At 35.4% G+C, this 24,267-nt stretch overlaps 1 protein-coding gene and 1 long non-coding RNA gene across 3 annotated transcripts in view; both read right to left on the bottom strand.

The window, feature by feature from the left end:
• Positions 1 to 24,267, bottom strand: part of LOC5579101 — a 127,917-nt gene that overhangs the window by 16,096 nt on the left and 87,554 nt on the right. The window lies entirely within an intron of this gene.
• Positions 12,595 to 13,111, bottom strand: LOC5579100. Its single transcript, XR_002502184.1, has 2 exons — positions 12,926 to 13,111; positions 12,595 to 12,863 (listed from the first exon to the last, which is right to left on the bottom strand). It is a non-coding gene; the product is annotated as an uncharacterized LOC5579100 (long non-coding RNA).

The following is a 24,267-nucleotide window of genomic DNA, read 5'->3' as shown; positions in this document are numbered from 1 at the left end:
GATAGTGCGAGACTCACAACATATTAAATGAAATGACGAAGTATCTGTCAATCAGTTAAGAAAAACAAATGCAAAAGTGAAGAGTATTAGTATGACACTTCATGTCAAAGCTATTTTCATTGGAATCAAGTGCATTTGAGGATTTATATGCAAATATAAAATATAGTCATAATGAGTTTGCCACTCATACATGACAGTCTAGTTATAGTAGAACATGAATTCAGTCTCAAATCTCTTAGCGAAAACCATTTGTACAAACTGGGACCATTTTTGTAATCTAAGTCAGAAATTTCCATATAGCGTTAAACACCTAGAGGTATGCAACGCCCTACAAATGTTACGTAATTCATTCAATTTTGTTCGATTTATACTCCACTATCAAAGTTACCCCAAAACAGAAAATCGACTTTCGATTATATGAATAATTATATATCAACTGCAATTGATTACTAGGATGTCAGTACTTGTTTTAAAAATATAAATTGTAATTCTTTGAAACAGCATGCATAAATATAGAAGTTTTCTTCGAAAAAACTATCAAAGTTACCCCGTTTTACGGTATTCATAAATACATCTTAAAACATATTTTTTAACTAATTCCGAAATGCATGATCCAGAAATTTCACTAGTTAATTATCCTGATATTCATGTTCAAAAACGTCTAAGATTTTCTTCAGAAATGATGCCAGGGGTTCTACCACATTTTTAAGCGATTTCAGAGATTCCTCTAAGATTTTCTAAGAACATTTTATCACGATTGACTTAACGAATTCCCGTCTTAAGAATTCCCTGATGAATTTCATCAGAAAGCTCGTATTCAATTCCACCAAGAAATGGTTCAAATATTCCTTCAGGAATTTCTCTAGAATATCTCCAAGAACTGTTTCCAAGGAATTCCGGATCCTGAAATCTGCAGTGCCTTTGTACAAAAATTTTCTCCAGGATGTAAAGTGGATTCAACCATGAATTCTTCAAACCATTCCGCATTCCATTCCACCTTATATTTTCTGGAGATTCATATTTTTTCCAGCAAATTTTCATGAATTCTTGCAGCGGCCCTTTTAGAGAACAATCCAGTTATGATTGATTGCTCTACAAATGATTCCAACAAAAAACGTACAGGTATTCGTCCTAAAACCTGAAAAACAATTTTCTTGGCATTTCTCCAGCGATTTCATTATGATTTTCCGCAAAACTTTCTCCAATGGTTTTCGCATAAATACCATTCTATGTACTACTTAAGTTTCTTCAAGAATTCTATGTGAAATGAAATCCTTCATTGATTCCATCACGGATTGCTAAAGAAATTTTTGAAAACAATAAGTCTAGAAGTTTTTTAGTTTAGTAAGTTTTTACAAAAACTTAGCAAGCTCCCCACATCCCCCAGCAAATTCTCCTAGAATACTGCCAATAATTCCACCATGAATTCGTTCAGAAAATTTTGCATGAAAAATTCCTCAAAAATAGTTCTTGTTTTCTAGTGATTTCTTCATGACTTATAAAAAACATTTTTTAAGGATTCCTGGGACATTCATTCTAAAATTCTTTCGAGAAATTACAAAAATATTTGCCTTAGGAGTTTAACCACGAGTTCCTCATAACAAAATTATAGAAGTGTCATAACAGCCTGCTAGAAATTTTCATGGACTGCTCAACCTTAATTTTTTAAATATTTCGAGAAATTACAAGCAGCGTATCGAAGACGCCAGTGGGATAGCTGAAATCAAAAGGAAATACAAGGAAGCCACACGAAAGATTCAACTGGAATTTTAAGCCAGAAAGGAAGCATTGATAAAGCAACATTACGGTAAAGATATACTACCGCACACAGCATCTCATGATGCAGAGAATCCTCATCCGTCTCAATTGTGTCTAATCGATATTCCTGTAGGACCAAGCGACATAGATACGACGCAGATGGAAGGTAATCGCAATCGAAACCCTGATGATGTCATCGTATTTTCTTCGACACGAATACCCGTGATGACGTCATCAGTATCTCATCACAAAAATATCAGTGGTCATGACTGTGCAGAGCTGCCAGATGATTTGATAGAAAATCTGTATCCACGAGAAAATCTGTGTTCCATACAAATTGAATCTGTGTCAGAATAAAAATAACTGTGTAATACAGAGAAATCTGTACATCTGGCAGCCCTGTACTGTGTGCCGGTGAAAGCAGCTGAGCAGAAAATACATAGTCCTGAAGAGATAGAATGTATTCCAATTCCAACGGAGCGAAGCATTGCTCGATTTCTACGAGGCGAAATGTACAAGTGTGGATCCAACAATGCAAAAATTTCAACGGTGGCTGTCGTGTTTGTTGTCTTTGATCCCGGTGGCAACTGCATGAACAGTGGGAGAACGAACAATGGAAAACAGTACGATGTGCTGACCGCGCGTCACCAGTATTGCTGATGTGTTGTTTCCCAGATGATGGTCATTCCATGTGAATACATCAACCACTGTTCAGACCGGTTACCATTTTCACGGGTGGGGGTATGTTGTGGTGGAATTATATGTTAAACTGGCAACACGGAGAGAGACTAAAATTAGAAGTGGAAAGTAAAGACGAAGTGTTGGGAGGCTGCATGTTGGGAAGTTAGAAATAAACACCAAAATGTATGTATATATTATGTTATAAAGTAGTGAAATAACAATAATAAACTACAGGATTGAAGCTGCTACTACTAGAGCTGCTTTCGAAATTTGGTTCATTGCGCCAACAATGACGGCTCCCAACAATTATATTACACAAGCTGTGAATATGTTTTTGTAGTTGAAGGTAACTTAAATAATGACTCAAAATATTAACTGAATTATTGAAATAAATAGTATATTAACTTATTGAATTAAGACGTTTCTAATTTGAAAATAAGTTGCTTCATATATGTTCACAACTCAAGGAGAAACCATAAATCTAGATTTATTCTTTATACGCAAAACTCGCAAAGCCACTTCCACACGCTCATGCCGTCAAAAATGATTCAATCATAAAACCCATCTGAAACCTTGGAATCTGAAAAATCTGAAGCAACAACCTTCCTGAACGACAAACCTTACCATATACTTCCTTTCGAATAATGCGATCACTAATTTCGAACTACCACGATTGCCCTAGCACCATCCTGTACTAATTTTGTTACAGGAAAACTCAATAAATTGAAATATGTGTCCAAGGGTCCATACCAAGTGTACACATACTGTAGACATCGAATATAACCAATTTAAACCAAATTTTGGACAATTATTCAACAAATTGAAATATACAAAAAGTCAAATTTTTATGCGACGTTCTGGTCAACCTCCCGTAATAGCAAATTTGACAAAAACCCATGATTTTGCTTACATTGCTTGATATATACTCCCTAAGGTTTTCTATCCAATCTCTAAAAGTTGCGTTTTAAGTCCAAAAGTCCGTATTTTTTCATAATAAATACCAAGCCAAAACAAATAATGGTAAATTAAGTTATGTGCTGATTAAGTATTAAATAAAAATAGACAATAAAAACATAACAGCGTTGCCAAATTATTTATTTTAGGCCGATTTGTTAAAAAAAAATCAAATTAAGAGAGCATGGAGTAAATTAAAATCTTTTATAATTTAACAATATATTTGAATGTTAAATGTTATATAATAAGCATAAGCATAATAAGCATTGATGACCGTACAATTCGTAGTTACTATTCAGTGATTGACCACAATAATCGAAGTTGTACAAGGAACCAAGAGATGTAGCTTGGGAGTAGCTTTTCATCTTCAATGTGCACTTCAGTGGCGTAGCTAGGGTTTTTGGGGCCCGTGCGGAGTTCTATTTAGGGGCCCTCAAAGTTAAAATTTGCACGCCGTCTAAATGTAAGACTCTAATGTGAAACCGACTGTTGAAATAAAAATTGAACAAATAGCTTTTGTAAAATTATAACTAAACTGATGGAAGTTATGTTGCTATGTTGTTGTAGTAGTTTAAGCTGAAAAATCTCGGAATCCAAAGATGGCCGTCACAATGGCCGACTTGTGCCGCTATTCACGCTTTCAAAGAGAAATAGTTGGCAAACGTTTCTGATCTTTTATTTTAAGCTTTCTGCTAGTGCACAAAGCCAAAACAAAAAGTTTACGGTTGTTGGATGCGATCTTCGCGAGATTTTTGCCTTTGAAGTTTCAGTGCAATCTTAGAAGTTGATTTCAAACTATTTCACCTTAATGACAAACATGTCAGTTAATGAGCCTACAGTTTTTCTTTTTTGTTCAGAAGCACATTAGTTTACTGATAATCGTCGGAAGAACTTCCAGTGAATTAACATGGAAGTGTAAATATTACCTGGCAAAGTAGCGCTGGGAAGCAATGACTCATTACAACTTTAATGAGGTATTTTAAGAAAGTTTGGACATTTGCTCAATTTTATGTTTTGAGTCGGTATTGATTTTGAAATTCTTGATGAAAGAAATGTTTTAAAGATTTATAAATTTGCCCAAGGTTTGCATAAAATAAATCTCGAAAACTTATTCAAACAGACTCAAGTAAAAAAAGTATACAAACTTACTTTATCGATTCTACGTGTTTCGCAGACGAAATCCTACACGTTTCGCTCTGAACTAAATCGATTTTTCACTATTAGAACGTTTAATTTTCAGATTTACAAAATGACGAAAGTAATATTTTCAACTTTCGCAACCTAACCGCTACTTTCGCCGCTCCGCTGTTTGGAGAGACAAAGTGACTTAACCACGAATCAAAACAAAACACTACTTGAGTCGATTTTACACTGGTACAAAAACGTCGCAAGTAACTGAATATAATGGCTTATAATTTGTTTGTGGGATATAATAGGAACTCCCTAGTTTTTGAACGCAAGTTTATTGTATGCAAAATTTAAGCAATGTACACGGCGAAAAAATGTTAAAAAGGTGATTCATTTTTAATTTTTTTTTCATCATTTAAAACAGTTTTAGAAGACAGGTTGTGATTCTTCTGAATTAATTTTCTCAAAACCGAATGGAAGTTACTTACGTCAATTTGAAAAATTAATCGAGAAATAACCAAATGGACTCCAATGATTTCTTCAGGAGTTCATTTTGTGATTTTCACGGACTTCCTAGGGATTTCGTTTTACACCTTCAAAAATTCAACGTAGAATTTTTCTAAGGGTAAGCATACAAGTTGCATCCGAGATTCCATCATGAATTCTTTCAAAGATTATCAAGAAAATCATAAGTGCTCACGGAATGTATCCAATGATAAAATTATGGTAAAATTTTCTTAAAACTCTCATCAAGATTATCGTTTACAACATCTTCGAGATTTCAACTACTGTTTTCTCCGGGGTTTTTCTAGAATTTTCTTCAAAATTATCGTGCAGATTTTAACCAGAGAACTCCTTCAGGAGTTACTCCAGTGATTGTTGTTAAGATTCCTTCAGGAATTATTTTAGAAATTATAGAGAAATTTCTGAAGGATGCCTTCAAAGAATTTCCCTAGTTATTTTCTCTGATATTCCAGAAAGAGATCAAGATTTTTTTCAGAAATTATTGGTGAAATTTTTCAAGAATCCGGGAGATATTGCAAAAGGAAATCTCTAAGTAACATCTAATAAAATTCGAATAAGTTTGAAAATAACCCTTGATGAACTCCCACAAAGTTCTCTTGATCTCTTGAGGAAGTTTCGAAGGATTTCGTAAGTGAATTGCTAAGATGATTGGAATCACTAGAATATTTACCAAAGTATTAGCTGTAGTGTGGAACCTCATATGAACTTTTAAAGAAGCCACGAAGATTTCACTTGATAAAATAAACGAGAGTGTTAATTATTCATCCTCGGATAATCCCAGGAGAAATTTTAGGAGCAATTCCTATGGAAAATGTGGATAAATGCTTGAGGAAAACCATATAGGTCATCGTTTCCCAAACTTGGGTTTCGCGACCCCCCAACGCCTCGTCACCTCGCATTTTGTTGAAAGACCAAAGCGAGGCGCTGACAGGTCGGGGGGTCGCGAAAGCCAAGTTTGGGAAGCGATGACATAGGTTATTCCTGAAAGGATAACTGGATGAACAGGCTTAGGAACTTTTTTTTCTTAAGATAACTCCTGTAGGCAGCATTGGAGATCGAGAAGTGCGTTGTAGTTCTCATGGGTTTCTTGGAGCAAATTACAAAAAATATCCTATAATTATTCCTTGAAATAACGCTGGAAGTTTTTTAAAGAGACTTGTTGGTGGAATCAAGAGATACTTTTCTGAAGGAGATCTCAGAAGCGTACCTGAAGAGACTTTGCATAGTAATCGAGCAATCTGAAAAGAAATTCCCGAAGAACCAAAAATTGCGTAATGTTCTCTGAAGGTATCTCTGGGGAACCTCTTGAAGTAAGACTCATAGCAAATAGAATAAAAAAAGTAACTTTAAAGACAATTTTGCCTAAATCTCTATTCAAGATGTACCGTTAAAAATAGAGACTTGCATTAAAATGGAGACTAAACTTCTAAAATAAGATCTACTACAAGTCTTGAATGTGTACAAACAATGTTCCGAAGATGGTAACAGATTTATTTTTTCAACTATTATAATAATTGAAATGAAAATCGGTTTAAGAATATGATCTGTAAAATACCTTCAAATCAGTTCCAGATACAATTATGTGTTCGCACATTTAGGTAGATCCGTCTGAATTACAAAATGAAACAGAATTATCGAGAATGAATTTTGAATAGGTATTTAGGCTACTCTAATCACTAATAACATTGATCGTGGGGCCCCTACAAATTGCCGACCAAGATCACTTTCAAACTGAATTTTTATCTACTTTTTACGTGTTAGTTTTCTAGAAATCAATATCATAATATTTAATGACATTCTTCGCACAAATTGGAGGCCCCTATGAACTCGGGGCCCGGTGCGGACCGTACCCAGCGTACCCCCCAAGCTACGCTAATGGTGCACTTTCGAGAACTCCAAACAATAGAAAGCCAATAACGGCGCCGGCTACGTCCTTACGATCATCGGGGAAGGGATGGAATGTTGGTATGACAACCATTGTTGCTAGAGACCGAGATCACCTCTGCATCTCCATGGTTGTCATGGGAAGGAGTTTTGTTAGTGGGGAGGGATCAAAGCTGCATCATCAGTTTAAATAATCACCTATCAGTACTCTAAAGACAACGTGAACATACGGTAAGTCGACACTTTTAGCATCGAACCATTCAAAAATTAGTTTTTTTATGATGATAAAAATCAGGTTAAAGGAAAGGTATGGGGTTTTCAATGTTAATGTAAAAGAGTCGACACTTACAGTGACGAACTGTTCATATTTTTTTAAATCAATTCAATCAAATAATATTTCTACCGTTGTCATGATAAAAATACGTTTCATAATATATTGCACATTTATAATAAAAGCATGAAACGAGCTCACCAAATTGATCAATCATCCTTAATTGAGCAGTTGTAGCAGCATGATCATTTCACAACAGCAAATTATCACTCACTCAACGCGAAAACCTGAACTCGATTGCACTCAAAACGCGTACAAACTAAAACGAGAAAAAAAAACTCCGGCAACGCGACGGCGAAAAAATACATTTTTCTGGTAAAGATGAAACCAAGCCAAAACCCAAACTCTCAAGATATCTAGAGAACCAGACAGCGGCTCAAGCTGAAAACCTGATCGGTAGGTCACCATCAAGCTCTCAGCCCGATCCGCCGTGCGGCTTTCCAGACCCGCGCTACCAAAAATCTGAGGTTTGGCCTCGTTGCATCTTCACCTGCTGCTTGGGCTTTAACAAAGCACTACCCAGCAGAACGAGTGCAAAACAAACCGTTTTATTTCCGCTATAGACACTTTTATCAAAAACTCAATATATTTGAATGTTAAATGTTAAGCATTAACCCTCTAATACCCAACCCCGCCTTTAGACGGGGTACACTTTGGAATTTTGTGTATTTTTTCGTAGCTCGGAAATCAAAATGATTTTATTTTTGGCTTATACCTTGACTCATAACACGCATATAAGAAAATTTTTTTATGACTTTTGAAACTTTTTTGTATTTTTAGAAATTGTTTGAAAAATTGCATTCTTATATAACCTACAAATGCCTGGGCTTCATTCATATCACAAACCAAGAGCCTGGTGGTATTAAAATCATTTCAAACCTGTATTTCCGTTAATTAAACGGAAAATAAAACACGCTGCGAAAAAAAATTAAAAATTTAATATTTTTAAAAATACTGTAACAATTAAAATTTTTATTATTGCCAAAAATCAACAACTAGAAAAGGCTTCAAGAAAAAATGAAAAAAGCTAGGGATGTTCAAAAATAAAAATTATAAAAATCAAAAACCAAAATTTAAAAATTTGCGAATAAAAATAAATAAATGCCCAAAACGTGTTTAGAACGATTTTAGATAACGAAAAATAATACTTAAATTGAAAATAAAAATTTGGGTATTAGAGGGTTAAGTCGTAATGTCAAATATGCGAAATATGTGTTGAAAACAGAAAATTCGAATAGGTATGTAATTTGAATATTGATTCGAAATGCCGCTCCTACAAAGTCCATTTTGCAACATCCATTGCTATTATTTGGATATATAAAAAAACGATTTATGTTATACTTCATTACTTTTTTTGGCACATAATTTGACACATAAGATCGTGCTAAATCATTAAATTAGGTGCATTTTAAAATCATCTAGCCGCCCCATCTATTCCCACAGAACATGAGAACAAATATGATTAAGACCAATTAGTAACAGTTAAGAATGTTTACTTGTTCATTTGGAAACGTTAAAATCCTACGAAAATACTCAACCAAATTTTGCCATTGGATATTCTATTTTAATTCAAAAACGAAGCAAATCTCATCACGGAAAACTACGTGACAGTTTGATTTCTTTTGAAGTTTTAATTTTATTTTCTACCAACGAGCAACAAGTTGTCAATCATCTTTCCCCGGATTCATCATATGAAAAACTTCTGACCCCATGGATTTCTCACACTACAATTTCTACCATAAGGGTGGTTAGGTCGAGCCCGGCTATTTTCTTTGGTGGGCTTTTGAATATTTAATTTGAATTCGTTCTCTCGGTTTACATACTCCGTTGGAACGCTGATTGCATGGTTTGACCGTAGTGGCATATATGTATTATATGATATAAGGATATATATTTTTCCTCATATTTCTACCGTATATATATCCTGCTTCAATATTTTTTTCCTAATAAATGTATAAAAACTGAGATATTTTCATTTTTTACTTTTTTTACTTTAAGACTGTTAAGCAAATACTGGCTATTAGTAGTATTTTGTGATTGTAATGAAATGGGAAAATGTATGGTAATATGACGATCCAACATGTGACGTGGCTTTTCCGGCCTAATTGTCTGTTGGGAGGCAATCGAGAAAATTTAATTAGAGCAGAATATTTGCGCTTGTGTGGAGGATATTATAAAACTAATTTTGCCAATTCAGATCAGCACTATGTATCTCAATGCAAGAATAGCCTCACACAGTGGTACAAATTCTAAAAATACTTGTAAAAAATATAAACGGATAGTGTTTTATAGAGTCTGTTCAGGGTACTTTTGAAAAAATATCAGAACAATATTATATATGAGTTCCAGAGATAGAACTACAGTACAACAAAAATTGGTAAATTATGATGCAGCTGAGGAAGACACTCCTTTTCAGTTAGTGAAACTGGTTGTAAAGGGCAATTACACTCGAAGGAAGTACACACGCATTCATCCGATACCTGTTGAACCTCACTGACATCGACAGTTTGGTGACTTACTCATCATTATCTACCGTTGACATAGGTTGACATCACCCACAACCGCTAAACTGCGGCGCAACAGATTCATTCAATTTTCATTGTCCACTAATTTAATGACTGCAATTCATAATTATCAATCCGTGTGGGCCGAGCTGACAAGGACAAAGACCCTTATGTCAATTCAGTCTTCACTAGTTTGGAATGGAAATCGCCAGACTGCACGACTTCTTTCGTGCTCGATGCGTTTCCTTTATCAGCGGCAACAGTTAGTTGGGTGTATGCATAGTTGAATTACCCCCTGGCAATGAGACAGGCAGTACCTGTGAGCAATTGACCATCATACCACTGACTGCGTCAAAGAACGTTGGACGGGAAAGAAAGTCCACCCGCCAGTTAGTTAACGTTCCGCCGTCAACAGGTGAATTATCAAATCCAATCAGGAAAGACAACAATCAATCGTTCCCTCTTCACTTAACGAGCTGCGGTTTGTCTATGAATGTATTACGTGACGGTTTCGGTTGACATATGCCTGGCAATTAACCGAGTTTTACCATCAATCAAACTTGAGTTTCGATGCATAGACAAATAGGGTGTGTGCTCTCTTAGTAGACAGTTCCCTATAGTTGCACTAGTGGATTTTTGCGACCGTTTTGCTTTAAATCATTGCAAAATATAGTTTTCTGTGACGGTCATTTTATCTAAGTACTGTTGATTCACAGCTTGAAATTGCCCAAAAAATGATCGATATAAATAGTTTTAATCAAATTCAAGCTCTTGTTTATCAAATATAGGAAGAAATTGAAACTTGTTTACACCAATCGAACGCTTTTGATCTATTATTGATAGCAGTGAATCAAGTTGTCTTCAGAGGAGACAAAAAAAAAAAACAACAAAGCAAGTCGGTCACCACAACCCGTTTATCCATACTTTTGCGGATTGGGATACAATCAGAAGCGAAATTGTCATGACAATCACAGGGCACAACATTGTTGCAACCTTTTCGACTCTTAATCAGTTATCTTGAACACAAAACCAAATTTGTTTATGCATGCTGTTCGATAGTGTGCCAATGTTTACCAACACAGAGAAAGTTCTCGAAAATTGCAATGCGAAGCCCAGAAAATTGCTGCGCACGTGGTGGTCGATCTTTGTCATATTCTGTTCAAGTGGTGATAAACTGATGTTGCGGAATAAAATTGTTGCAACAAGAAAAGGAGATGACAATATCTCAGTTGCTGGGTGTTGGGTTTTATTTATTCACTGTTGATAGGAAAAAAATAATCAAAACTCTCTATCTCTTAAAGTAAAGAAGTTATCGTTAGATTTCTGTTTTATAAGACTTATTCGTTTGATAGTGAAAACGCATGAAAAAACTCTTATAGACAAACGATCGATAAGGGTTATCTGCGCCATTTTGCGCGGGAGGCAGGTGTTGGAGCCTGAACTACCTCTTGAAAAAAGAGTAATTTTTGAATAACTTTATTTCGAAAGATAGCCTGCTGACATATACAGAAAAAAAAACATAGGTTTTTAAGTGACAAACAGCTTTAAAAAATTATGATATTTAGGAGTCATGTACATACAACGGCATATATCACAAAAAGTATAAGAGATAGAAAAATCATGTCTGCGACAAAGTTGTTTGAAATTGCCATTTTACAACTTTTCCGAAGACCCATATCTCTTTCGGGAGGAACCAGCACAATTGTGCTGCACATACTTTTTTTAAACAACTTATGTAGAGGTTGATTCACATATATTTTCTCTCCGTCTTCAAGTCTTCATAGCCAATGAATTAAATTTACTCATCATGTAAAGCACAATTCATTTTCGAGTGTTGCAATTTTGCAAAAGAAATTTGATCCTATAGGTGAAAAATCATGCATCCCGAAAGGGATATGCCTTTCTGAATGTTATAAAATATAGTTTTTCTATCTTACTGCTAGGTAGAATAATCACAATACTTTTAGCATCAAAAGAAGTGCTTCAATATATCAAGAAATTTCTCCGAACAAACTAAATCGACAAAATAAAACACAGTGCAATGTTACAATAGACTTGACCAATCATAGAGAGTATGTTGTACAGAGTATTATACTTTTCAGAAACAGTTAATGATTGTCGAATAATAGATGACAATTCGATGAATCATTTTATTTTTATAAAAATTGGTTGGTATACCAACTTGATGTGAAAGTAGTCACTGCAGGCACAGACGAACATGCATATCGGTGACGAAATTTCCATCAATTGTGCTTTAAACTACCACTTGAAACATCTAATATTTTTCAGAGTTACAACTAGATGTGTGGGCATCATGCTTGAAGTTTCACACTCCCTCCTGCTGGTCTTGTTGCACATACAGTCCCGTGCAAAAGTTTGGGTTCACCCACTCAAAAGCATACAAAAGTATTTTGTCCATATATCTGTGATTAACCGTCTAATTGACACTTTGTATGACGCATTCGACAGGAAATGAGTTAGTTTCGTAAGCATTTGAACATAATATATATATAAATTTCTACAAAAAATTGTGATATTAAAAACAAATACTGATAAAATACAGCCAATTTTCTCGGCATTGGATCGACAAAATTTTTTAATTAATGCGTATCTGACACTAATGAAAGCCTTTTCTATTATTATCGGAAAAACTTTATTTACCGCCGTGCGGGGTGACATTGGTCCTAGGGGGTGACTTTGACCGCCCTTTTCGATGCATCTCTTGACTAGCACGGGAGGCAAAAAACTAATCCATGACCATCCAGTGGCTATTTATTACGTATTCTTGAAGCGTGCCACATTGTTTTCATTATTCTGGATTTAGTTTGCTGTAAAAATCTTGGCCCAAAGTCACCCTTATGGACCAATGTCACCCCGCACGACGGTAATACAAATCTTATATAAATTAGTTTACATTTATTAGAATGGAACACAGTTGCACTTTCTGTCTTCGCTACACTTTCCCTTCATTCCAAACGTTTGACAGTGGAAGAAACAAGGTTGAATGAGTATTTTACTGAACTTTCCGGTACATAGTGCGCGTTTCGATCGCCAATGGCTTCGTTGCGACTCTAAACTCTGCTCTTCAGGAAGTACCACTGCGAAATAAAAACTTCTTATTTATTCATTAACTCCAAAAATCATGCTTTACAATGCTTACGTTTGTCGTTTCCGTCCGTAAACCTTTGCCGCTGCTCTACTTGTGGAAAGCCTTGTGCTAAAGCCAATATAGCTGATAGAAGTACTATCAACCACACCGATACCAATTTTAATGAATGCATTTTAGTTAATGAAGAACTGTCTAAACTCTCAAATGATTGGGTACTGATGTATCAACGGATAGCCTTGTCCGCTTTTATAGCACTCTCCTTGAAAAAGAAAACTTATCTATCAATACAATCGATCACTGGATCAATAAGTGCGGTTGGGGTAAATGGACCAACTTTGCTCGATGCAAATATGTCTCTTCATTGTTTTACTATGTCGCCTTTACTCTACAGATACCTTATCAATCAACCTATGATCGGTATCATCTTACAAGTTTAGCTATAAATTGACGTTTACCCCATCATTCTTTGTACTCCTCCCGCTGGGATCCACACTCCAGAAGACTGTCTCTGAATGTTTTCTAAACAAATCAATCGTAGACGTTTTGTAGACTTGGGATTCCCATCAGAAGAATATCAGCGAACGTGACCAGAATAGTGGTTTCACTTTGGCAGGGAGAGGGTATCATTAGCGCCGCTTTGCGGGCGATTTTGACATTATAATACTGGACATAAATATTTGCAATTGAAAATAGACACCTGCTCAGCGCTCACCTTATTATAATAAAAGTCTGCATCCTTTCGTCAACTTGATTAAAAATATTCCAACAAGATTTATCATAAAAAACTTATTGACCACAGTTTTGAGAAAATTTATCGATTACTTTGACACAGTGGTCACCAAGCTGCTGCCCTCGGAAAGATTTTTAGCGGACTGTGAGCTAGAGTTATCAATATATTTTGGAGAGACCGTTACACGTATATAAGTTGGGTATTTGGCAAGGCAAAATCAAATGGAAGTTGCCAAATTATATACAGATATGTTTCGTTTTTATCACGTTCCGATTTTGTCACGCTACGATTTTGTCACGTTCCGATTTCGTCAACAAATTAATCCGTTTTTATCAACACACATTTTTTTTTATTTTCAAAATGTTTAGAATTCCAACTAAATGCGTATTTTCAAGCAATTTAAGTGCTTTTCAACAGCCTCAGATTGGAATTTTCGACATTATGTTAATGCTGAGCACCTACGATACATGGTACACACTTAAATCAGAATGCCGATCTCAGCTGTGCAAATCTCGGTTAAAGTTCGTTTGCTGACATCTCAGCAAAAGTGACGTTTGATGTCAGTGGTACCCAAAGGTGCTGCTGTAAACAAACTTGATGTTTTTTCTAATATATCAGTTAAAATGCAGTTGCTGATCGCTCGGCTGTGCGGATCTCGCTAAAAGAATGAAAATAAGCCGAACTAAACTGAGTGTGTAGGTGTCAAGTCATATACGTTTCAATAAGGTTTGACTCCTTCTTATCCACTAATCAAGAGTTTTCAAACTAAACATGGCCCATTGGACAAGACTGATCCATGCTTCAACAATCGAGAGTTTCTCTGGCCACATCCTAGCAACAACCGGAATTAATGGTTAGTTGAATACGTGCGTAAAAGAGTTGCAGAGACCTCTCCTTTTTCTTTTATAACAAGGCATCAAAGAATTTCTATGTAAATTTGATAGGCATAAAGGCTGTCCATTAATTAAGTAAGACAATTTTACCGGTTTTTTGACCCCCTCCCTCTATGGTATGAAATTTTTTTGTGTGAAAATAAAAAATAATTTGTATGGCACGTAAGTTATCTCAAATCCTTCTTCCATCATAGCCCCTTACGTGATTTATGAACGATCCCATGTATGTTCAGCTCTTTTTTTTTTATAAGGGATGTACTTGAGAATGAATTCAAGAATGTTTGGGCAACGGCAAGAGACATGATCGAGTTTATTCTTTTTTTGATAAGGCTGGCGAGCACGTTATATTTTGAACATTATCTTCTATCTCTCAAACTCGATAGAATTGCACAAATTATAGCATACAGCCATTGATTGGATCTTGTTCCAAGGGGTAGGCAAAACCTGGGAGGGAGGAACCGATACGAAATTTATGTACGTCAAGGTGAGCCGAGATTCTGCTGTCACGAACTGTCACTGTGAGCCCAGATCTAAAACAATGGACAAACATGATAAAAGCGCGTAATCGTTTAAAACATATTTTTGCATTTTATCAAATGTGACAAATAATCGTTTGAAAAGCTATTAATGCTTATTTAAAAGTAATGTCACAATAGCACCTTTTATTCTGATTGAATATAAAGTATTCAAATACGCATCATTTTATTTTTCCAATAAAAACGAAAATGTAATGCATAGAAAACTTAAGCCCTTTTTCCATGTTTGTCCAGAACGATCGAAGGAACACAATAAAAGAAAACTAGCGATTTTCATCAAGTCTACCTTGATTGTCGTTGGCAAGCTGGAGTTTTCTTGCAGTTCGAAATAACTTTGTGTCATATTTCGTGTGTAGTATCGGTGCCTCCCTCCCAGGGCAAAACTAAGCGACTATAGAAAATTGTGGAATATCCATACAATAAGTTTGCATCGAGGAAGAGGGTGAAGGGCTGAAATGGGTGACATTTTGCGAAACTGTTGACACTGGACGTCAGTGCTGGGAATGGTAATAGTAGTAGGCTTGAATTTCGCGAAAATCACGTGGCTTTCCTAGTACAGTAGTTCAAAAACGTGAATCTCATCAAGTAGCCTATATTGGGTGCATGAGTTTTCTAAATCGTTAGTGTCATTGAAGGCTGTAAATGCGGGAAATGCAGCGGGAAATAGAACATTTTTCTACAGTAATTTTGGGCTGCCCTTAGCAACGGGTGATTTGCAATTTTCAAGGCTCTTTGCCTACAGCAGCGATAGGCGTGAGTTTCACTGGCTTCGCTGACTGCGATTGACTTTGTTTGGCTACTGTAGAATAAATTTCAGATTTTTTCCCAACCCTGCTGGACGTTCCCACGTCACACACATTGCGATCCCAAATTGGCTGTGGTCTTGATCTTTGAGCAGACATAAGCCCCTTCCTCGCAAGGAGACTAAAAGTTTAATTAGGTGTCTCATGCCATCAAGTTAATTCAATTTATTATGGGGAAATTCAGCCGGAGGCTGGTTCATCCCCGACTTATACCATCAGCCATTCGCTTATTCATACAACTTTACAAAATAGTTTCTTACCTAAAAGTTATTATTTGGTGATGCTTGTTCTAGAGTTTGTACACTTTTGTGTTTTTGAATAACTTCTATATAAATAAAAATGGCATGGTGTTTGTATGTCACGAAATGGCTTAAGAACGGGCTAATAGACTTACATGATTAATTCTCCGTTTTATTGGTCAGGTGTTCCGACGAAGGAAACGATTTGGAAAATTATCTGGAATGTTTTATATGAGAGACTGCATGCCATTTTTTCAGCAGCCCACTTGGGACCACTAGTATTTACTATTATTTTTACTTAACAAACAACGAGAACTTTAGGTTAGTTTATTGCCATTCTATTCGTGATATAACGTGAAGATAAAAGGCGATGGTGGCGCTGTTCTAGATTGACGATTAGTGCATCCCTGTCGAAGTTGGTAGTAATAACTCTAGAAGAAAGATCACCACAATTATTTTAATGATAAGATTTTGGCAGTTCAAAGCACAGGAAACCATAAATATTCATTTCAGTTTGCAAAACTTTAGCAACATTACTCCATATCAGATGTGGCCAAAAATGCAAAAAAAATGTACCTTGGCAAAAAAGCTCTTAGTTGATGACTATGAAGTGGAAGTGTTTATTAGAGCACTATACTGCCCATCAGGGTTGGGAAAAAATCTGAAATTCATTCTACAGTAGCCAAACAAAGCCAATCGCAGTCAGCGAAGCCAGTGAAACTCACGCCTATCGCTGCTGTAGGCAAAGAGCCTTGAAAATCGCAAAACACCCGTTGCTAAGGGCAACCCAAAATTACTGTAGAAAAATGTTCTATTTCCCGCTGCATTTCCCGCATTTTAAGCCTTCAATGACACTAACGATTTAGAGAAAATCATGTACCCAATATAGGCTACTTGATGAGATTCACGATTTTAAACTACTGTAGTGAGAGAGCCACGTGATTTTCGCGAAATTCAAGCCTACTACTATTACCATTCCCAGCACTGCTGCCCATAACTGCATATTTGTAACATTCGACAAAAGTAGGCATTGAGTAAATGGAATACCAAGTGTGAATTTGGTATTTTTTCCGAATTTTGTAGAACAATCTCGCAGATTTCAGTAAGTTTATCGAAAGTATTTATCATTTGATGACTCTCCATGGTATTAACTCCAATTTGTCAAAAATGTCGAATGTGACTGTTATGCAGTTATGGGCAGTATATATTATCCAGCTTTTTACGCTAGCATGCCATAAATTTTGAATCACCCCTTCTGACATCTTTTGCAGACACTATAATAATTTTTATCAGAGTTGCTCGCTGTTCAACGCTTAAAATTTACATCATATCAATATCATGCTGTCTGATTTGTACAGGCCGACTGCGATACAATTCGGATTAATTTACATCATATCAATATCATGCTGTCTACTCCATCACAAGTGCATTGATGGCGATAGACTATGGATATCACTGATGGGTTAAGTTTAGCCTTAAATTAAACAGTTAAAATGGCAATTTATCAGTACGATATTTTTGACAGTGTTGCAGATAGGTTGAAATTATTTGTTGGTCACTGAAAAACAGTAATAGCATGGATAATTACCACGTGATCACTTATTCCGCAGTGATTATGATCTAGAGTGCGATGTCGCATCAATGCTGTTGGTTGTCAAATCAAAGTGATATTGATAGCTCGCAAGTGATAGCGTTAGTTTTAGACCATCAGCCATCAGCTGATATGATTGATATTAAACAACTCTGATTTTTATAGCTTGATCAAAGCAAGCTTTGCGGTGGTAAAAAATAGGGCTCTGCACTGTTTTGATTTTGTATGGAATTTTAACGTTTACTGGCCTTGTTGTTTACAAATTTTATGTAGGAGTGAAAGAGAGAGGAAGATTTTTGTGAAGTGACCCACAGTTATGTTGACATAGAGAAGTCAAGCCTTGTGTTTTTAGAAATGAAAGTCGATTTTATTTAAGATTCCCCTTTTTATTCTTATCGGTTTCGTATTTTAGATTGACAGGCAGGAAGCTTATGACGACAAAACTGAACGTATGTTCAAAGTCGTCTTGAAAGGTCTCTCAAGTGACTATAAGTCACCTGAAGAGATCAAAAATGGAATAAATGATTTACTTGGATTTTCCCCAGTCCAAGTAATCATTATGATAAAGAGAACCCAATCTGGCATTCTTCGGGCTTTAGTTTACTTTAACAAAAGTAATCTAAATAATATATAAGCTTTAAAAAAGCTAGACTTATGTTCGATGTCCGTGTGACATGGGAACACTTCCAGAAACCTGGAGGAAATTACCAGAACCCCACTCAGTGCCGTCGGTGCCAAAAGTTGGGTCATGGTACAAAAAAATGCCGCATGGATGCTAAATGCATGATTTGCGGAGGTTCTTCTCACGTTAGTGTCCAATGAAGGAAAATACCACCAAGTTTATATGCTCGAATTGCGGATGCAGTCATAATTCAAAATTTTGGGCTTGCGCTTCGCGTAGGGAGTCGTCGAGGCTCGTGCCAGGCAGATGAAAGATAATATCCGTTACGATAACGGTCGTTTCCGTAATTTCCCTGGTAGAGTTTGGAACCATGCTCATTTTTCAGTTAACGATCGCTTGATAGGAATCATACCCATCAGGTAGATCATAACCATGCTCATTCACAAACTAATTTTAATCCGTCGGTTAGCCGTAGTAGTACTTAGATTTTGTTCAAAAAATGATCGAAATAAATAGTTTTGCCTTAAATTTTAGCTCCCTTGCTCCTATAGTAAACCTATAGTTCCTATAGTAGCACTACTAACAGAAACTATTTTTTATTAGACAAAATAATTGATGAATTAAGAACTTTTTTACATCAAACGAAAGCTTTTGATCCACGATTTATAGGAAAAATATAAATCTTCTGCAAAAATACAATTTTGAATTGTATGTTGCCTACGCCGTGAAGCTAGTGCTACTATAGGAACAGAAATTAGAAATAGTGCTACTATAGACACATGTGTTCCTGCGATAATAAATACAAACATATGAGTTTTCGTAGTTTTCATATTTTTTCTACAATGCCTAGATGTAAAAATAATGCCGCTGGCTTTATTTTTCGATTTTATACGAATATTTGTTCATAGCTATGCGGCTATTGGTACATCGATCCTACCCACTTCAAGTGATATGTCTGCCTCTGATTTTAATTTTCTAACTGAACAATTGAATCTAATGATTGATGCAATGTGCAAAGCTGCCACAATGACTGAAGCATTCCAAGTTGGTGTAAAATTTACTAAAAAACTGTTATTGGATTACGTTTTTCTAATGGATCCAATAAATAATAATTCAAATATTTCAAATTGGAATGCTCGATCTTTGAATGGCAAAGAGGACGAGCTGTTTAATTTTCTTACAGCTAATAACGAGCATATAGTAGTTATTACTGAAACATATTTAAAACCTGGATCCAAACTTAAAAAAAACTTTTTTGTTTATCGTAATGATTGTCTTGATGGGGCATGTGGGGGATTTGCAATCATCATTCATAGGCGTAACATCAACTGTTTTCGTCATTTGAAACTAAAGTTTTTGAAACTTTAGGTGTTTCTGTTGAAACACAGCTTGCTTTCATAGCTGCCTATGGGGACCCAGATAGCCGTAGCGGTAAACGCGCAGCTATTCAGCATGACCATGCTGAGGGTCGTTGGTTCGAATCCCGCTTTTCGTAAAGGAAATTTTCTCGATTCCCAGGGCATAGAGTATCTTCGTACCTGCCACACGATATACACATGCAAGAATGGTCAATCGGCAAAGAAAAGCTCTCAGTTAATAACTGTGGAAGTGCTCATAAGAACAGTAATCTGAAAAGCAGGCTTTGTCCCAGTTGGGACGTAACGCCAGAAAGAAGAAGAAGCTGCCTATTTGCCTTTTCAATGCTCTGGATAGCAAGTTGATTTGCTCCAAACTGACTTGCGAACATTGACTCGCAATAAGTCAAAATTTTTTGTCATTGATTACTTTAATGCCAAACATCGGTCATGGAATAATTCTCAAAGTAATTCCAACGGCAGAATTTTATTTGATGAGTGCTCTTCAGGATATTTCTCAATTCAATACCCTGATAGCCCTACATGTTTTTCCTCTTCTAGAAATCCATCTACGTTTGATTTGGTCTTAACCGACTCTAGTCATCTTTGTAGTCAATTAGTTACTCATGCTTTTGATTTTGATTCTGATCATGTCCCTTTTACATTTCAAATATCCCATGAAGCGATTCTCAATCCTATCAGCTCAACTTTCAATTATTTTTGAGCCAACTGGAATATATATGAAACATATATTGACTATAATCTTGATGTTAACATTTCATTACAAACTAAACTTGATATTGACAATGCTCTTGAAACTTTAACAAATACCATTGTTGAAGCCAGGAGAGGGATTCCACGGAGGCATGCAAGTCGATTCTGATCGACCATTTCAAAAATATCTGAAACTTTGCACAGTTTTTCAGTTCCATCTAAATCGTCATTTTCCGATATCAAATCTTCAAGTTGAGTCACGACTAACTTTTCAAAAGGGTGTATGTGAAAATGGTTCAAAAATATTCAAAAAGCTGCACAGCAAAAACGGTTCGTTCGATTGTTAGACAACTAAAGAAACAAAGTTAGACAACTAAATAAAGATTCCAAAAAAATACACACAGTAAAAAAATTTTTTTTTTTGCATTAAAAAACATCATTTGTGTCACAAAAACTCAAATATCTCGAAACCCTATCGGAATACCAACGTAATTTTTTGAGGGAAAACGGTCCATTATATTAGCTATCTACCATAAAAATTTGGTGATGGTAAGCCAATAAACAAAAAAGTTATGACATTTCAAATATTTCACAAATTTGACACTTAGTGAAAAATTTTTTTTTTTTCATTGTTAATTTTTTTTAGGACCGCAGTTTGTTGCTGAATTTTTTGTTAAGGGTACCACATGAGGTTAACAAGTTGTTTTCATGATATTTTATTTAATTATTCATAACTATTATAGCATCTATTAGAAAGTTAGACGCGATCCAGTATTGTGATCTAAAGTCTTGATAGTGTCATATTTTTTATTGTACGTAACTGAAGAAAAAATCTCTCAATAGTGTTGAAACCTTTTGATAAAAGAAACCTATAAGAAATCTAATATTGAAGACAAAAGCTACAAAAAAAGTTTTCTATACAGGTATACGACTAGTTTACCTGCAAAAAGTTTACCTCGTAGAGAACAAGGCGGGTCTATACCCAAGTGATCTAGTATACGTAAAGCAGGTCGGTTTTCTCGGCGCTGGTTTTCTCCACAAAGTTAAAATCTGATTACACCTGGGTATAGACCCGCCTTGGTAGAGAATAGACTTTGTTAATCATATTTGGGAGAAAGCGAGTAACTTCAACAACATCAAAAACATGATAGGTACATACCATGAACATACTCACGAAAAAGCTAAAAATATACTACCACTATGGTTATAAAAGATTTAATTGTAAAATTTTTCTTCAGTCAAGCAAACGACACCAAACTAGTCAGTAAAAACTTAAAAGTAATTTTGTTTATTAAAATCTATCGAGCAACACGAGTAGTCGCTTTCTCAACTGTTGCAGGCCGTTTGCAGAAAAAAAAGTGTTCGAAAGAGCTACGAAATCTCACCGAAAGCACCATAGATAAACTGAAAGCGGCTGGTTATGCTCCAATGTCTACATTGAATACAAATTTACGCATTTGTACGTCCTGCCGTTTAAACGTTGACAAACGGGCAATCTGTACATCATCGGTGGATCAGGTTGCAGGAAGTTCGAAAACAACAACAACTGAGGAATTACTAGATGCACCGACAACAACTGAGGAGTTACCAGAAGTACCAAGTGCAGATAGTCTTGCCACGGTACCATCAGCGACATCTGTTTCAACAAATCAATCAGAAGATGAGTGCATCCAGAAGGTCAACATCGAACGCTTCAACGAAGGGATAGCTGGAATTAAAGTGACTCCGATTAAATGGACGAAGATGGGTTACGTCAATTATCCCGAGAAAAAATACCGTAAAATCAACGAACCTGTACGAAGAAACCTCTTCAAATTAGGACCTGAGGATGTGGAAAATACAGACTACGATGAGGTAATTATGAATATGAAGGAAAGGTTCTCGAATCTAGCCACGACAAGGAAAGAAAAATTATTGATTTTGTCGATGCTGCCAAGCTCGTGGTCTATTCAAGACGCCATTGATGAGTTCAAAACCAATAGAAATACAGCAAAAGAGGCAAAACAATTCAAAAATAACTGTCTTGCAACCAAAAATGCTAGGTCGAGTACTTCATTAACAGATGAGACAAAAGAAAAAATAATTCAATATTTTGAAGACGATGAAGTAAGTAGAGCTATGCCTGGCCAAAAAGATAATGTATCTGTAAAAAAAGATGGAAAGCGTCAAGCAATCCAAAAACGATTAATGATGACTACTTTGAAAGAAGCGTATACACGCTTCAAGGAAATTAACGAAAATATTAAGGTAGGTTTTTCCTCATTTGCAAGCCTTCGTCCAAGGCAATGCAAGCTTCTATCCAATTCAGGAACACATAATGTTTGTGTGTGCACAACACACGAAAATATTAACCTAATCTTACATAGTTTGAAAAGAATCAATTTATCAAAGGATATTAAAATGTTAACTGGTAGTCTTTTGTGTGAAAATACAACATCAAATTGCTATTTACGATCTTGTTCGGATTGTCCAGATTCTTCATCATTGGAAAATACTTTATTCGCTGAGTTTGAAGAAAATTATATTGATCAGTTATCATTTGAGCAATGGGTGACCACGGATAGGTGTGACCTAGAAACTATTGTAAAACCTGTAGATGAGTTTGTGTCATTTTTTTGCTTGAAATTAGAAAGTTTAATTTCTCACGACTTTATTAAAACAGAGCAATCCCGCTTTTTAAAAAATACGAAAAATACATTACAAGATGGTGAATTTTTAGTCATTTGTGATTTTTCTGAAAATTATAGCTTTATATTGCAAGATGAAGTGCAGTCCCATCACTGGAACGTACAACAAGCTACAATTCATCCATTCGTTATTTATTTCAATGGAAGTACGCAAATTGAACATTTTAGTTTTATTGTAATTTCCGAAGATTTAAGACACGACTCAGTATCTGTAAATTTGTTCATTGCCAAAATGATTAACTTTTTACGCGTTGATAAGGATAAAGAAATCAGAAAGATATATTTCATGTCTGATGGAGCAGCATCGCAGTACAAAAACCGTAAGAATTTTACGAGCCTATGTCAATTTAAATCAAAGTACGGAATTGATGCAGAATGGCATATCTTTGCTACGTCACATGGCAAAGGTCCTTGTGATGCTATTGGAGGAACCATAAAGCGCATGGCCACAAGAGCAAGTTTAGCCAAAGAACGTGAGCATCCAATTAAAACTGCAAAAGAACTATTTGATTGGGCGAATCGCAGAAAAGAAGAAGATTTAACAAAATTATCATTTTGTTTTACTACTACTGAAGAGTACGAATTAACGGCATCAGAGCTCAGCGAGCAATATAATAACGCGAAAACGATCCAAGGAACCCAAAAATTTCACTGTTTCATTCCATTGTCAGAAAATAAAATTAAAGCAAAACTATACTCGAACTGTACTGATAATGATGCAAAAGTGTTCGATATTGTAAAAAAATTGAATAACAATAAATAAATAAATAAGTATTAATAAAATGTTTTCATGATCTCATAACGCATACCCAAATCAAAACTTTTAAAGTTTATATATAACATTTAGAAACTCATCGATCATACTCTAAAAAAAATATCCTGGTAAAAAAAAAATTATTTTCGTGTAATCTGTTAATTCATTTTAATTTATACATATATACATATACATATAATATTTATACATATACATAATATTTATACATATAATATACATAATACTAATGAATACATGAAAACGAATTGTTCAATTCACGCAAGGCCCTTAACATTAAAATCAGCAACAAACTGCGGTTCCCGTAATAATTTACACCGAAAAAAAAATTTTTTTTTCTACTAAATGTGAAAATTGTGACATGTTTGAAATGACATAACTTATTGGTTTACCATCACCAAATTTTTATGGTAGATAGCTAATATAATGGACCGTTTTCCCTCAAAAAATT

This window comes from Aedes aegypti, chromosome 3 (genome assembly GCF_002204515.2).
Source record: "Aedes aegypti strain LVP_AGWG chromosome 3, AaegL5.0 Primary Assembly, whole genome shotgun sequence".
Taxonomy (NCBI): domain Eukaryota; kingdom Metazoa; phylum Arthropoda; class Insecta; order Diptera; family Culicidae; genus Aedes; species Aedes aegypti.
This window is presented reverse-complemented; position numbering and strand designations above follow the sequence as displayed.